Raw genomic sequence first — 15,069 nt, 5'->3', positions numbered from 1 at the left:
TATCTGCTTTGAACTGGGTTATCTGAGTTCACACTGCCATATATTCCAGTTCAAAGCAGATAATCTGGGGTTTTATTCAGATGTGTGAAAGGAGCCTAAAGCCTTGATATTCTGGGTTATAAGCCTGTGTGGAAGGGGCCTAAGTCAAATTTCCACAAGGAACAAAATGTAGTAAAAATCCTCCTGACATACACAAATCATTATATGGATACAGTTGTCTATGTTTCTTTTTTGGAGGGAGGATTCACTTCATAACTGAAAACTTTGGTTTGGTAGCTCAAGTAAGCTAAACAATGCATGTTGCCCTCTTATGTATTACTGTCAATATTTCATGAAATAATTGCAAATTAGTTTAGCTGATAAGATAGAAGAGTAATATTAGAAGCACACTTGGATAAAATAGCCCAAAGTTTATACTCTGTGGCTGCAATTATTCCATGACTTTGGAATATTCAGGTGGCTCAGTGTGTTAAAGCGCTGAGCTGCTGAACTTGCAGACTGAAAGGTCCCAGGTTCAAACCCGGGGATCGGAGTGAGCGCCTGCTGTTAGCTCCAGCTTCTGCCAACCTAGCAGTTCGAAAACATGCAAATGTGAGTAGATCAATAGGTACCGCTCCGGCGGGAAGGTAACGCCCCTCCATGCAGTCATGCCGTCCACATGACCTTGGAGGTGTCCACGGACAACGGCGGCTCTTCAGCTTAGAAATGGAGATGAGCACCAACCCCCAGAGTCAGACACAACTGGACTTAACGTCAGGGGAAACCTTTACCTTTTACCTTGGGATTAATACCAAATAAATCAGTAGAAATTACTTCTGAATAAGAATACATAGGATTGTGCTATCCATTTAATATTTCCTCCCATGCTTTTGCCAATAAATCAATCAATCAGAAATAAAGATTCTTTCCTTGTATTAGAAAATTGGAGATAAATTCATTTGATACAATTGGATGAATGACATATTTAACGTGCAGTGTTCTCTCACTACTTCGCGGTAGTAAAGGAGACCAAGCGGCAATGGTAGGAAAAGGAGGCGATTTATCAACATACGACTGGTTGATAAAGACTTAAAATAATGTATAAGTACTAAAAATAATGTATAAATATTAAAATAAATATAGCGTCCCTACTTCGCGGATTTTCACTTATTGTGGGTGGTCCTGGAACCTAACCCCTGTGATAAGTGAGGGAACACTGTAGTACTTTATGAACTATGTTTAGGTATGAAAAGTGGAACATTTTTCAAGCTAAAGCCATTAGTCCAGTATTTAAAACATGTAATGTTTAATACAATCCAAACTTCTATGACACTTTCAGAAGCAGACTACCATAGTGAGCATTCAGGTTTCAAATTCTACAGTGCCCAAGATTTTGTTCCATAAAGCTTGAGTGCATGCATACTCCCAAGTCCCCTGTCGAGTTGGGGACCCCATTGATTGCATTACTTCTTAGGCAAGTAATATCAGAGATGGTTTTGCCAGTTCCTTCCTCAGAAATATACACTATAGCAGTCTCCCACCCAAGCACACACTGGCAGTCTCCTACCCAAATACTAACAATAACCAAAATCATAAAGGATTTAATATATTTAGGGTATTTAGGCTGATAGAAAGATTGTGCCTTTGTTGTATTTAAAGAGAGCTACAGAATTGGTTTATCTGTGAAAAAACTTCCTAGACTCCTTTTTGAACTAGCAAGGCAGACACACTATATCCAATCTCAAAACTTGATTTGCCAGAATTAATCATTCATAAACTGCTGTTCTAGAGCAATATTTTCCATGACATTAGGTCCATCTTGTAAGTCTACCCACTAACACAAGTGTCTAGCACTTGAGTACTAATCTTTCTGACATGACATTAGTTCTCTTACCATACATACACAGTACAGTAGAGTCTCACTTATCCAACACTCGCTTCTCAAACGTTCTGGATTATCCAACGCATTTTTGTAGTGAATGTTTTCAATATATCATGATATTTTGGTGCTAAATTCGTAAATACAGTAATTACTACATAGCATTACTGCGTAGTGAACTACTTTTTCTGTCAAATCTGTTGTATAACATGATGTTTTGGTGCTTAATTTGTAAAATCATAACCTAATTTGATGTTTAATAGGCTTTTCCTTAATGCCTCCTTATTATCCAACATATTCGCTTATCCAACATTCTGCCGGCCCGTTTATGTTGGATAAGTGAGACTCTACTGTACTTGATTAGAAATATGAAGTTATCCAGACTCTCACATTCACATTTTACTTAATGTTTTGTTGTGCTGTCCAAAATTATATTACAGTTCCAAAATTTCTGTTATACTATCCAAAATGATATTGTGGGTGGCTATATTTGGAGTTAATCAAAACAGCACCACAATCCCACGTATTGACTTTAATAGGACTTACTTCTTTGACACGTGTATTAGAAATGCATTCTAAGAGACCTCAGCTCTTGCTAATAAGAAAACCTTGCAATTATTCACACAAAAATGACTTCAATACATGTTTATATACAAAAAATAAGTACCTATATGTTACTATAGAGATGATAACAAATTAAACAGTTCATGCTTGCTGAACATTGGTATATATCTATAAAGAAAAAAACTGGTCTGATGACAAAAGAGTAGCAAGAGTAATCAATGTGGCTTGAAGGAGGGAAAGAAAACACTGGTTTAGTCTTTAGTGTCCAACACAGTAATTCATAGAATCATAAAATCACAAAAGTTGGAATAGACCCCATGGGCCATTCAACCCCTGCCATGCAGAAAATGCATAATCAAAGTACCTCGACAGATTGCCAACCAGTTTCTGTTTAAAAGCCTCCAAAGAAGGAGATTCCACCACACTCTGAGGAACTGCTGAACAGCTCTTACCATCAGGAAGTTCTTTTTTGAGCGTTTGAGAACACAAAATTGCTGGACCACTCTAACAACCACCATGTCAGATTACACAGAGAAGCCATTAAAATGCACAGGCATGAGGACAATTTCAGCATAAAGGCGGAAACCATGAAACATGAACAAAATCTGGCTACCAGTATTACAAAACTCTAAATTCAGGACAGTAAATAAAGAACAACTTTCAGAAAACAGGGGAATTCCAGGCATGAAGCAATCAGAGCCAGCTAACACCACCCAACAAAGAATTCCCCCAGGCAAGAAGCAGCCAAGCTCTGAATCTGCAAGGCCATTAAATGCTAATCAAGCTGGCCATTTATACCATTCACACTTGCCTCAAGCAGACAAGAATTCTTTCTTGCATGCTGGATCTTCCACAGATATATAAGCCTCACTTGTATAGTTTTCCAACAGACCACACAACCTCTGAGGATGCCTGCCATAGATGTGGGCGAAATGTCCAGAGAGAATGCATCAGAAACATGACCATATAGCCCGGAAAGCTCACAGCAACTCAGTTCTTCCTAATGTTCAGGCAGAATCTCCTTTCCTGTAATTTGTACTCCTAATTCAGAAATAACTACCAAAAAATTACCTACTTCTATGCCCATAAGAATCAAAGAGTTGGAAGAGACCCCATGGCCATCTAGTTCAACCCCCTGCCATGCAGGAAAAGGATGATCAAAGTACCCCAACTGATGGCCATCCAGCCTCTGTTTAAAAGCCTCTGAAGGAGCTTCCACCACATTCTGAGGAAGAGAGTTCCACTGCTGAACAGCTCTTACTATCAGGAAATTCTTCCTAATGTTCAGGTCGAATCTCGTTTCCTGTAATTTTAACTCATACTTCAGAAATAACTACCAAAAAAACCTCCTTCTTTGCCCATAAGAATCAGAATTGGAAGAGACCACAGGGGCCATCCAGTCCATCCCTTGCCATGCAGGAACACACAATCAAAGCAACCCGGATGGATGGCCATTCAGCCTATTCTCAAAATCCTCCAGAGGAGACTCTGATAGTTAAGAAAGAAAACTTCAATTAACAATATCAATCCAAATAATTCCCTCCTAAGTTATAAATTGTGAATCAGTCATTTATTTTGTTTATTCAGGTGCATTTTCCCTCTGAGTGGCACAGTAGATAGGACAGCTACATGCAGCCGTGGCCCTCGGTCGCCAGAAACACTTCTGGTTACCCTGAACTTCCACACCACCCAAACGGCTGCTGCAACAGCCAGGCCTTGAAGCTACCAGGCTATTCAAGGCTAATCAAGCTGGCCAACTGCAACATTCACACTTGCCTCAAGCGGACAAGAGTTCTTTCCCCTACCCTGAACATTCCACAGAGATATAAATAAACCCTATATGCATAGTTTTCCAATATACCTCACAACCTGAGGATGCCTGCCATAGATGTGTGCGAAATGTCAGGAGAGAATGCTTCTGGAACATGGCCATACAGCCGGAAAACTCACAGCTACCCAGAAACACTTCTCCTGGTCAGGCTGAACTTCAACACCACCCAAAAAGCGCAGGGACCTCCCAACAACAGGTGCGGGGAGAAGGAGGGAGAGAGGGAGGACCACCTGCCCAGGGAGGCTGCAGGGGCAACTTTTTTCCTCTACCCGCCATTCCCAAGTAAAAGAACGGCCACCGTTCGTAGCCCAGCTACGCGCCATGGATTCCTCTCAGCCAGGCCTCCGTCACCTTCACGGCTTCCGAACGAGGGAAGCCGGTGCTGCTGCTGCTGCCTCCCACTCCTCCAGGCCGGCCTCCTCCTCTTCAAGATGGCAGCGGCCCTCCTCAGCCTGCCTCTCTTCGCCGCGGAGGCCCCGCCACTCTCTCCTTCCCTCACTCTCACTTACCCGGGTCTGGGGCGGTGGCCGCCTCCTCCTCGGAATCCTGTCCGCAGGGCCCGCAATAATCCTCCTCCTCCTGGTGCTGCTCCGGACCGAGTCTTCCTTTCCCGGCGATAGTAGCAGCAGCAGCGGCGGGAGGCGCCTTCAGTTCATTCCCCGTCTCAACCAGGGCCCAGCCCTCAGACGTCTTATCCCTGCGGTAGTCTTCTTCTCCTCCTCCTCCTCCTCCTTCTTCTTCAGGGGCCTTCGTGGCCCCGGAGCGGAGCCAACCACGGACCCCGCTCCCTCCCTCTTGCGGGAGGAGGAAGGAAAGAGGAAGGAAGGAAGGCGGCCTGGCCTAGCCCAGCCCGGCCCGGCGGGCGGATCCGCGGTGTTTCCTGGCCGGCAAGTCTGCCTTCCCTCTCGCTTACAAAATGGCGCGCGTTCCAAACCTGCGCAGCGAACGGCAAGCCTGGGCCCGGACCCAGCGTCGTAGTAGTAGTGGCGGCAGAGGAGGCTTCAACGGCTGCTGTGAGGCCAGGCCGAGCGAGGCAGGCAGGAAGGAGGACAGCGCGGCGCTTGAACCGAGCCCCCGGGAAACTCCTCGCTCGCTCGCTGGCTCCCCTCCCTCCCTCCTTCCCTCTCTCTATCCCCTCCCTCCTTACTGCCGGCTTCTCTGGAACTAAGCTCCAGTCACACACACACTCACTCACGCGGGCGGGCGGGAGTGCGCGCGCAGCCGCCTCGCTTGCTCCTTTCGGCCTGTGCTGACGAGTGGGCTTTTTTTTAAAAAAACTACTCCACTATCTCAAAATAATAATTAACCCCCGCGGGGGGGATTTATAACCCACTCCCAAGTTATCTCATTCGGGCGGGAAGAAGGGGAATTTTGTAAAAAAAATCTTTTTTAAAAAAAGGCCCAACTGACAAAATGGCGGCCGGGAGAGCCTGTTACTATGACAACTGTCAATCACGCCGCCAGGGCTCCGCCCCTGCGGGGCGGGAATCCGCGCTCGAGGAAAGGGAGGAGGAGAGGAATGGGTCGGAGGAGGCGGAGCTTGGTCGCCATAGTGACTGGTGCTTCGTTCCTGTTATAAATTCCGAGGAGCGAACGAGGGAGCGCGCGCACGCATGCACGAGGTGCTGGGGGTACCCTTCGCTCCTGCCTGCCTGCCTGCGAAAGGCGGCTTGGGCGTGGGGTGGGCCTTCTCGCGGGTTGCCATGGGGACGGGACCGAGAAGTCCCGCTTCAAGGTGAGGAGGAGGAGAAGGGATTGCAGGCCTATCACATCTCCGCCGCCTGCCCTTCACGAGTGGTCCCTAAACCCGGAGGAGTTGCAACTCATCTTCCAGTTGTAGGGCTTCCCGGAACTAGACCTATTTGCCAGCCATCTCTGCCGGCTGCTGTGGTCGGTCGCTTCTGAAGAATCTCTCTCCGATGGATATAATAAGGCCGGAGCAAGAGGACGGGCAGCGTGCCGCCGGGCTTGGTGCTGAAGCGCTTCCCGTGTTCTTCGGGTTGGGAACAGTGGCGCCAAGGCCTCTTTACCGAACCCGACCGGCTCTAGGATGAGCGCCGGGGGCCTTTGGGGCAGCTGCTGGCGGAGGAAAGGCTCCCACGAGTGATGCAGGCGCCCGCGAGCGCCCAGGGAAGGAGGAGGGCAAGGAAAGCGCCCGGAGGGGCCGGCGCAGGCAGCCTCCTTGCTTACACTGGCACCTTCTTGGCCCCAGCCCCAGGACTTCTCCATATATAACAACTCCCAAGCTGGAACTTCGCTGCCAAGTAATGCGGTTTGAAGCGCGTTCTATACTGCATTATTTGGCAGTATAAATCTAGCCGTAGACTAGGGGTTGATTTGGGTTGCTGTGAGTTTTCCGGGCTTGTATGACCATGTTCTAGAAGCATTTCCTCCCAACGTTTCGCCCACATCTATGGCAGGCATCCTCAGAGGTTGTGAAATTGTTTGGAAACTAGTAGTGGTTTATATATCTGTGGATGTTCAGGGTGGAAGAAAGAATTCTTGTTTGTTGGAGACAGGTGTAAATGTTTCAATTGGCCACCTTAGTTTACACTGAATAGTCTTTCAGCTTGAAAGCTTTGTTGTTTCCTGCCTGGGGAAATCCTTTGTTGGGAGATGTTAAATGGCCCTAATTATTTCATGTCTGGAATTGTCCTGTTTTGTAAATTTTGTTCTTTATTTACTGTCCGGACTTTAGAGTTTTTTTAAATCCTAACAAAGGATTCCCCTGAGCAAGAAGCAGCTGGGCTTTGTGAAGTTGCAAGGTTTTTCAATGCTAATCAAGGTGGTCAATTGCAACATTCACACTTTCCGCAGACAAGAGTTCCTTCCCCCACCTTGGACATTCCACAGATATATTAAACCCACTTGACTAGTTTCCAGCAGACCTCACAACCTCTGAGAATGCCTGCCATAGATACAGGCAAAACATCAGGAGAGAATGTTCTTGGAACATAGCCATACAGCCTGAAAAACTCACAGCAACCAGTGATTCTGGCCATGAAAGCCTTCGACAACACATTGGGGTTGAATTACTGCAATTTGGCACCACTTTAATGGTCAGAGCCCCATGCTAGTTTGACAGGTCTTCTCTGCTAAAGAAATCTGGTGCCTCACCAAACTACAACTCCCCAGATTATACACTAGGGAACCATGAAAGTTTAAAGTGGTGTCAAATTGCATCAATGCAACAGTGTAGATTCACCCATGATTTCTTATAGTTATCCCAAGCTCACCTAGTGCTAGCCTCGAATTTCAAATCATTTTCTGGAACATGTTTTTTTCTAAAGGTGTGCCGAAAGTTAACACCACTTTAATTCCATGGCTTAATGGAATCACAGGATTAATAGTTTGGTGAGGCACCAGCAATCTTGGGAGGGCTGGACCGACACTGCCACATAAATATATATGGATCAGTCACATTGTATACAATGATGTGGTAAAATGGTGCCCCTTATGTATATAAAAATGTAAAATAAATATTTGGATTTTTTTAAAAATAGTTATTTTCCAAAGGGTGAATCCATAAAGCTGACTGTATCCCATTGGCACATTTAGCCACTCCTTAATATGGAATGGGCAGCATAGATAAGCTAATGGAGAAGGATTATGGAAACTACAAAATATATCTGAAGGGGCAAAATTGCCAATTCCCATCCCAATATAATATCAGAGATCAATTGGCTTTAGGGTAACTAAGTGTGATAAGAGCAAAGATTCTAAACCAATTATTGCTTTTGTAGAAGAGATTTCTGCCCGTTTTGCTTGTCATGCAAGTAGCACCTGCTGAACTTGCACCTTCCATATAAGCATTGGAACATTTTTGACCTAGAGGAACCTCAGAAATAATTTTCTGGGCTCGGGAGGGGTGCAACTACACTGTCAAATTAATGCAGTTTGACATCACTTTAATTGCCATGACTCAGTGCTGTGGAGTCTTGGGAGTAATTCAGCAAGGTCTTAAGCCTTCTCTATGAAAGTGTGCGCGTGCCTCTCTAGGGTTCCATAGCACTGAGCCATGGCATTAATTCTTACGGCATAGATACACCCAAGAATGCTTGCATTAAAATTATATTTATAGCTTATACCAGTGTTTGTTTTTCAATCACAGTCTCTTGCAGAAATCTATGACCGCACACAGAGCCCTAGGTGTTCAGGCAACCCTGCTTGATAAGCCCTGCATTTTTTTTATGCCACTTGTAATTGGATATGCTGCAGCTCATCTGCTGCCACACTTCAAGAAACACTTATGCATACCTGCCCTACTAAGTGAGGACATGCCTAGTTCAGTCACAGGCCATGACTTGTAAGCATTTTGAACTATGAACCATATCTTCAGAGGTTTCTCAACTATAACAGGCTTGGCTCCTGTATGATTTGAAAACCTTACTGTTGTTAGCAGCACTTCACAATCTTGTGTATATGTGTGTGTGTGTGTGTGTGTGTGTGTGTTTACAGCCATTAAATGTATGAAAAAAAATGTTCTATATGTGAAACAAACCACATAATTCTGTCCCCAAACCTCTCATTTTTACCATTGTAAGGATACATGTAGAAACAGTCAAAATGCAATTACTCTACCTTGACTACATGGCCCTTGTGATCTTTTCCAACTCTTATGTTTCTATGATCCTTTTTTCAAGGATCGAAGGTATGGAAAATACAGACAATTACATGTTAAAATAGTAACCCTCCTTGTATTTCTGCTGCTTCTTGCATTTTTATTATTATTATAAAATTCCATTAAGAAGGGGAATTCTACACAATCCCTTTTGACATACCATTACAAGCTACTAATTCAGATAGCAATTTCACTAAATTTGGGGAATGTCCTCTTCTTGTGATCCAGGTCATCCAAGTTAAGACTGAGAATTAGATCATGTTTGCTTTCATGCTATTTGCCTAACAATAGCAACAGAGGAAAGTACTTAAAAGGACACAAGAGACAAAATAAATGTGTGTGTATGTACAAGAGAGAAGGCACATCACATTGACTTTCCAAATACAGTTGCCCATCCACATTTGCGTTTTGCCATTTGGTGTTTTATTACTCATGAGTTTGTTTAAAAAGTTATCTCTTGGATTCCCCAACTTCTCCAATGTAAATCAATGATCAACTTCCTCCTGTCATGCTGGAGGATCTGGAGATTTCTAAAGAGAACACCTCTCTATACATCTCTAAGTTCTCAGGTGCAACTGGTCAGCTTCCAGTGGGAGTCAACCATGATGCCACCTAGAAATTCATAGAAATGTGTTTTCTCAAGCTAAAAAATTGCATTTTTAAAATAGTGTTTCACTTTCATAGGGGTCCTATGCCCCTTGTGAGGGTCTGTAAAAAGACACCATGATGGAATGAATTGACTGAAAGGCATGTGGCAACAGCTGATTGGCTGAGCTAGTCAGGAGCCAGGATTCTGATTGGCTACGGTCTCTCCGAAGTCTGATTATTTATAAGGCAAATGAGGCATATTTAAAGGGACTGTTTATCCTTATGTTCTCTGTGTGAATTCAGAAAGACTGTTATATATATTGTTGCCCTGTTTGAACTTTTGAACTGAAGTAAAGATACTGTTATTTGTTGCACAAGCCTGAGTGACATTTTATTATACTGCAGGGTTTATCTTGATCAAGAAACTGGTAAAGCTTCTATTTATCTATTTATTTCTACAACCCTCAACACCCCTGACCCAGAGCTGCCTTTTTTTCGTGTCAGGAGTGACTTGAGAAACTGCAAGTCGCTTCTGGTGTGAGAGAATTGGCTGTCTGCAAGGATGTTGCTCAGGGATGCCTGGATGTTTTACTATCCTGTGGGAGGCTTCTCTCATGTCACCGCAAGGGAAGCTGAAGCTAACAGACAGGAACTCACCCTGCTCCCCAGATTCGAACCACTGACCTTTAGGTCAGCAGTCCTGCCGGCACAAAAGTTTAACCCAGGGGTCCCCAAACTACGGCCCGCGGGCCACATGCGGCCCGTCGGAGCTATTTATCCGGCCCGCGGGGCGGTAGCTCCCTCCTCCTCTGCCAATTAAGGTGTGTGTGGCAAGGAGAAAGAGGAAAAGCCCTTTCCCTTCTCCCTCGCCCCACGTGCACCTTTTCTGCTGCCACTGCCGCCGAGGAAGGAGCATGCAGGGCGAGCGAGGAGGCAGGGAAGTTGAGTGTCTTTCTCGCCTCGCTCGCCCTGCGCACTCCTTTCCCGCCGCCGCTGTCGAGGAAGGAGTGCGCGGGGCGAGCGAGGAGAGAAAGCCACTCACCTTCCCTGCCTCCTCGCTCGCCCTGCGCTCTCCTTTCCCGCCGCTGCCGCTGAAGAAGGAGTGCGCAGGGCGAGCAAGGAGGCAGGGAAGGCGAGTGCCTTTCTCGCCTCGCTCGCCCCGCGCACTCCTTTCCCGCCGCCGCTGCTGTCGAGGGAGGAGTGCGCGGGGCGAGCGAGGAGACAAAGCCACTCACCTTCCCTGCCTCCTCGCTCGCCCTGTGCGCTCCTTTCCCGCTGCTGCCGCTGAAGAAGGAGCGCGCAGGGCGAGCGAGGAGGCAGGGAAGGCGAGTGCCTTTCTTGCCTGCTCGCCCCGCGCACTCCTTTCCCGCCGCCGCTGCTGTCGAGGGAGGAGTGCGCGGGGCGAGCGAGGAGACAAAGCCACTCACCTTCCCTGCCTCCTCGCTCGCCCTGTGCGCTCCTTTCCCGCTGCTGCCGCTGAAGAAGGAGCGCGCAGGGCGAGCGAGGAGGCAGGGAAGGCGAGTGCCTTTCTTGCCTGCTCGCCCCGCGCACTCCTTTCCCGCCGCCGCTGCTGTCGAGGGAGGAGTGCGCGGGGCGAGCGAGGAGACAAAGCCACTCACCTTCCCTGTCTCCTCGCTCGCCCTGTGCGCTCCTTTCCCGCTGCTGCCGCTGAAGAAGGAGCGCGCAGGGCGAGCGAGGAGGCAGGGAAGGCGAGTGCCTTTCTTGCCTGCTCGCCCCGCGCACTCCTTTCCCGCCGCCGCTGCTGTCGAGGGAGGAGTGCGCGGGGCGAGCGAGGAGACAAAGCCACTCACCTTCCCTGCCTCCTCGCTCGCCCTGTGCGCTCCTTTCCCGCTGCTGCCGCTGAAGAAGGAGCGCGCAGGGCGAGCGAGGAGGCAGGGAAGGCGAGTGCCTTTCTTGCCTGCTCGCCCCGCGCACTCCTTTCCCGCCGCCGCTGCTGTCGAGGGAGGAGTGCGCGGGGCGAGCGAGGAGACAAAGCCACTCACCTTCCCTGCCTCCTCGCTCGCCCTGCGCGCTCCTTTCCCGCCGCTGCCGCCGTGCACTCCTTCCTCGACTATCATTACTATCATTGTATGACACAGCAAACAAGATAGATATGTTGGATTTCGTATCACAAAATCACAAGTCGAACACTTCCCAAGTGTCTAGGACTGTGTGATGTATTATTATTATTATTATTATTATTATTATTATTATTATTATTATTATTATATTATGACACAGCAAACAAGATAGATATGTTGGATTTCGTATCACAAAATCACAAGTCGAACACTTCCCATGTGTCTAGGACTGTGTCATGTATTTTCGGATGATGTGTGCAGATCCCATTATTATTATTATTATTATTATTGAGTGACTGTCAGGGGTGCTTTGATTATGTTTTGTTGCACAAAAGCAAAAGGGGTTTGGACTAGATGGCCCAAGGGGTCTCTTCCAACCCTCTTTATTATTTTGATGATGATGATGATGATGATGATGATGATTAACATTGAGGCTGTATTTGTTCCCTTTTTGTTTGTTTTTTTACTTCATAATAAGATATGTGCAGTGTGCATAGGAATTTGTTCATAGTTTAAAAAAAACACTATAGTTCGGCCCTCCAACGGTCTGAGGGACCGTGAATTGGCCCCCTGTTTAAAAAGTTTGGGGACCCCTGGTTTAACCCATTGTGCCACTGGGGACTCCCCAGAGCTGACTAAACCTAATAGATTTTTTTGATCTGATTATAATCTTTAATATCAGAGTCCAGGAGTTCAACAAAACAGCAATGTCAAGTACTTAAAATTGAGAACTCCCAAAAATTTCCAGTATCCTTGGGATCTGTATGATGATTATTCTGCAACTACTGCTATAAATGTTTACGATAAAACTTCCCCAACTGGTTTTAGTAAAATACTCTAAATTTACTCAGCAGTAATGGCCACTGAATCTAGGGGGATCTATACATGAATTGGTATTGTAGTTTACAACGTGTCTCTGGGGATAGGATCCATATGTGGTCACACATTTCATGTCATCCATGTTGAATTAGAACTATCTCACAGAAATTCGTGGCACTTACTCTTAGATGGTGTGCACAGGCTTGTAATCTTAGAATAAAGAGCTGATTTGGACTGCATTTCTTATTAAATTTGCATTATTATTATTATTATTATTATTATTATTATTATTATTATTATTATTATTAGCAACATTTATATCCCGCCCTTCTCACCCCGAAGGGGACTCAGCGGTTTACAAGTATATATACATACAATATATTATATATAATATTATATTATTGCATTGTTATAAACCCCAATGAATGCATTCATATTTACTTCTAAATATGTATTTATTTACTATATTTTTACCCTGTTCTTGCTCACCCCAAAGGGGACTCAGAGCGGCTTCCAAGTTGGCAATATTCAATGCCATACAACAACAAATGGATACAATATGCGCAAACATTAAAATCGTTAAAAGTTTTAAAAAGCCATAGCAAGTGGCATGCTGTTACATGCTAAGATTGGGAAAGTCAGTGTGAGAAAATAAAGTCTCCATGTCTTTCAGGTGAATTTCATTATTAAAGCTATAAATATCCACATAAAATTTGAAAAAGAAATGGTAGATTTATATCTGTGGGTGATATATAATTACTTTCACCTTTGATAGCTGAAGTAACATTGTGTTTCTGTTGATATTTAAGGCAATGTGCTAAAATCTTGAGATGGTCCCAATTTTCCTAATATGCTTGCCAAAGCCATGTCAAAGTGTTGTGAGAGAATATTATTCAATTCATATGTAACCTTTTATAGTCTTGAGCCAATCGTACAGATGAAATAATAATAATAATAATACTGTAATTTTATTTTTATATCCTGCCACCATCTCCCTGAAGGGACTCGAGGCAGCTTGCAACCAGGACCAAGCCTAACACAACAGAGTTAGCCAACTAAAAACACATTTAAAAACATAATAAACATACAGCAATCTAATTAAACAATTAAAAACTGTAAAGTATAAAAACATCATTAAAATGAATCAAAACAAACATCAATAACTATAACCAGGAATATAGTGAGCAAATCAGAAATTAGGGCTGGGCATGGGCTTGTGCAAAAAAGTGGATTATAGGGCTAGAGCTGGGGTAAAGTGCTGAGAAACAGCAAATTTAGTTACAAGAGCTTTCATCTCCTTCAGTTATTCATATATAATTTACATCTTTTTTAAAAGAAGCAGCAGCAATGATTCTACATGGAATGTAGGTTTCCTATGCAATATTGTATACACTCACCAAAATATTCAGTCAGATATTCTGACATCTGAGTTCTTATAATTAAGAAGTGAAATATAACAATGCCAAAACTAAAGGGTTTAGGACCATTAAGAAAGCGCAAATCTAGACTTAACTTGTCAAGGATTCACTTTTGGTTATATCAAGGATCCAGAAATTTTAGACATAATCTAAATGGAAACAATTATAATGGACTGGAAAGATAGGATATATGCCATATCTCCTGTGTAAACAGTTTTCCACGTATCAAACTAGATTTGTTTGTTTGTGCTTCTCAGGTGGCTCTCACTATTGATTGTTTCTTTGATGGGGATGAAATCACTTGCTATTATTCCTTTGGTTAAAATGTGTCTGATACACATGCTATTGGGTAAATCTGATAAAAGACCACTTGTCCATGAAAACAAGTAATGAAAAGTTTTATTTAATGACATGCATCTCCTTCACTTTACAATATTATAAAGGGCTTATGTTTGGTCAAAAGTTCTACATCTTTTCTAATTATGAAAACAGACCTCTGTGACTACCTATTAAGAGAGCCAGCATTTGAATTAGCAAGATCGTATAGCATTGTTTAATATTATTTATTTGTATTGCTTAATTTATTGTATTGTGTGGCATTGAATATTTGCCTTTTTATGTTGTAAGCTGCCCTGAGTCCCCATGAGGAGATGGGGCAGGATGTAATAAAGTTTGTTGTTTTGTTGTTGTTATCTTAAGTCCTGAAAAAAATTAGGTAAGACACCCAAGATTGTTTGCAGGAAAATCACAGATCCTGTTGAGGTACAGAATGAAACAATACCTGTGAACAGAAGCTATATATGGATCATGAAATTTTGAAGATTGCATTTCTGCTAGCCCTGAATCCAACTATTTCAGCTCAAGCTTCTGTTTCTGTTCCTATGCTGGAAAAAGCTAAGTCCTAGTTAAAACAATGGCATTGCCATCAAACTGTCTTGTCATTATCATTGCAACAAAATTCTAGAAATAATTTGCTAAACAAGGACTTACAGACTCCAATGTAAAAAAAACCCATAAATATTGCCTAACAAATACAGACACTTGGATAGTTAGCACCTGATTATGGATAAAATAACATGGATGGACAAGCTGATGTTTTACTGGTATGTGAAATCCCTCCTCCCTGTTACTTTTTTAAAGCTAGGCTTTCAGAAAATAATTTCTCCTATTTTTGAAATTATCAAAATTTATTAAAATCATTTTAATCTTTAAAAAATATATTTTGAACAAACTAAATGTGCAATGAAGTGATAAATTAGGTGACATTTACATAGTGATGCATACTGAAA

General features: G+C 44.0%; 1 protein-coding gene across 1 annotated transcript in view; it reads right to left on the bottom strand.

Moving 5' to 3' along the window:
- dyrk1a (dual specificity tyrosine phosphorylation regulated kinase 1A) overlaps positions 1 to 5,536 on the bottom strand; it is a 139,314-nt gene extending 133,778 nt beyond the window's left edge. The window contains exon 1 of the mRNA XM_008107532.3: positions 4,763 to 5,536. The gene's annotated coding sequence lies outside the window, so the exon portion shown is untranslated. The remainder of the gene's footprint in view (positions 1 to 4,762) is intronic.
- Positions 5,537 to 15,069: the final 9,533 nt, after the last annotated feature.

This window comes from Anolis carolinensis, chromosome 3 (assembly GCF_035594765.1).
Source record: "Anolis carolinensis isolate JA03-04 chromosome 3, rAnoCar3.1.pri, whole genome shotgun sequence".
In the NCBI taxonomy this organism is placed as follows: Eukaryota; Metazoa; Chordata; class Lepidosauria; order Squamata; family Dactyloidae; genus Anolis; species Anolis carolinensis.
This window is presented reverse-complemented; position numbering and strand designations above follow the sequence as displayed.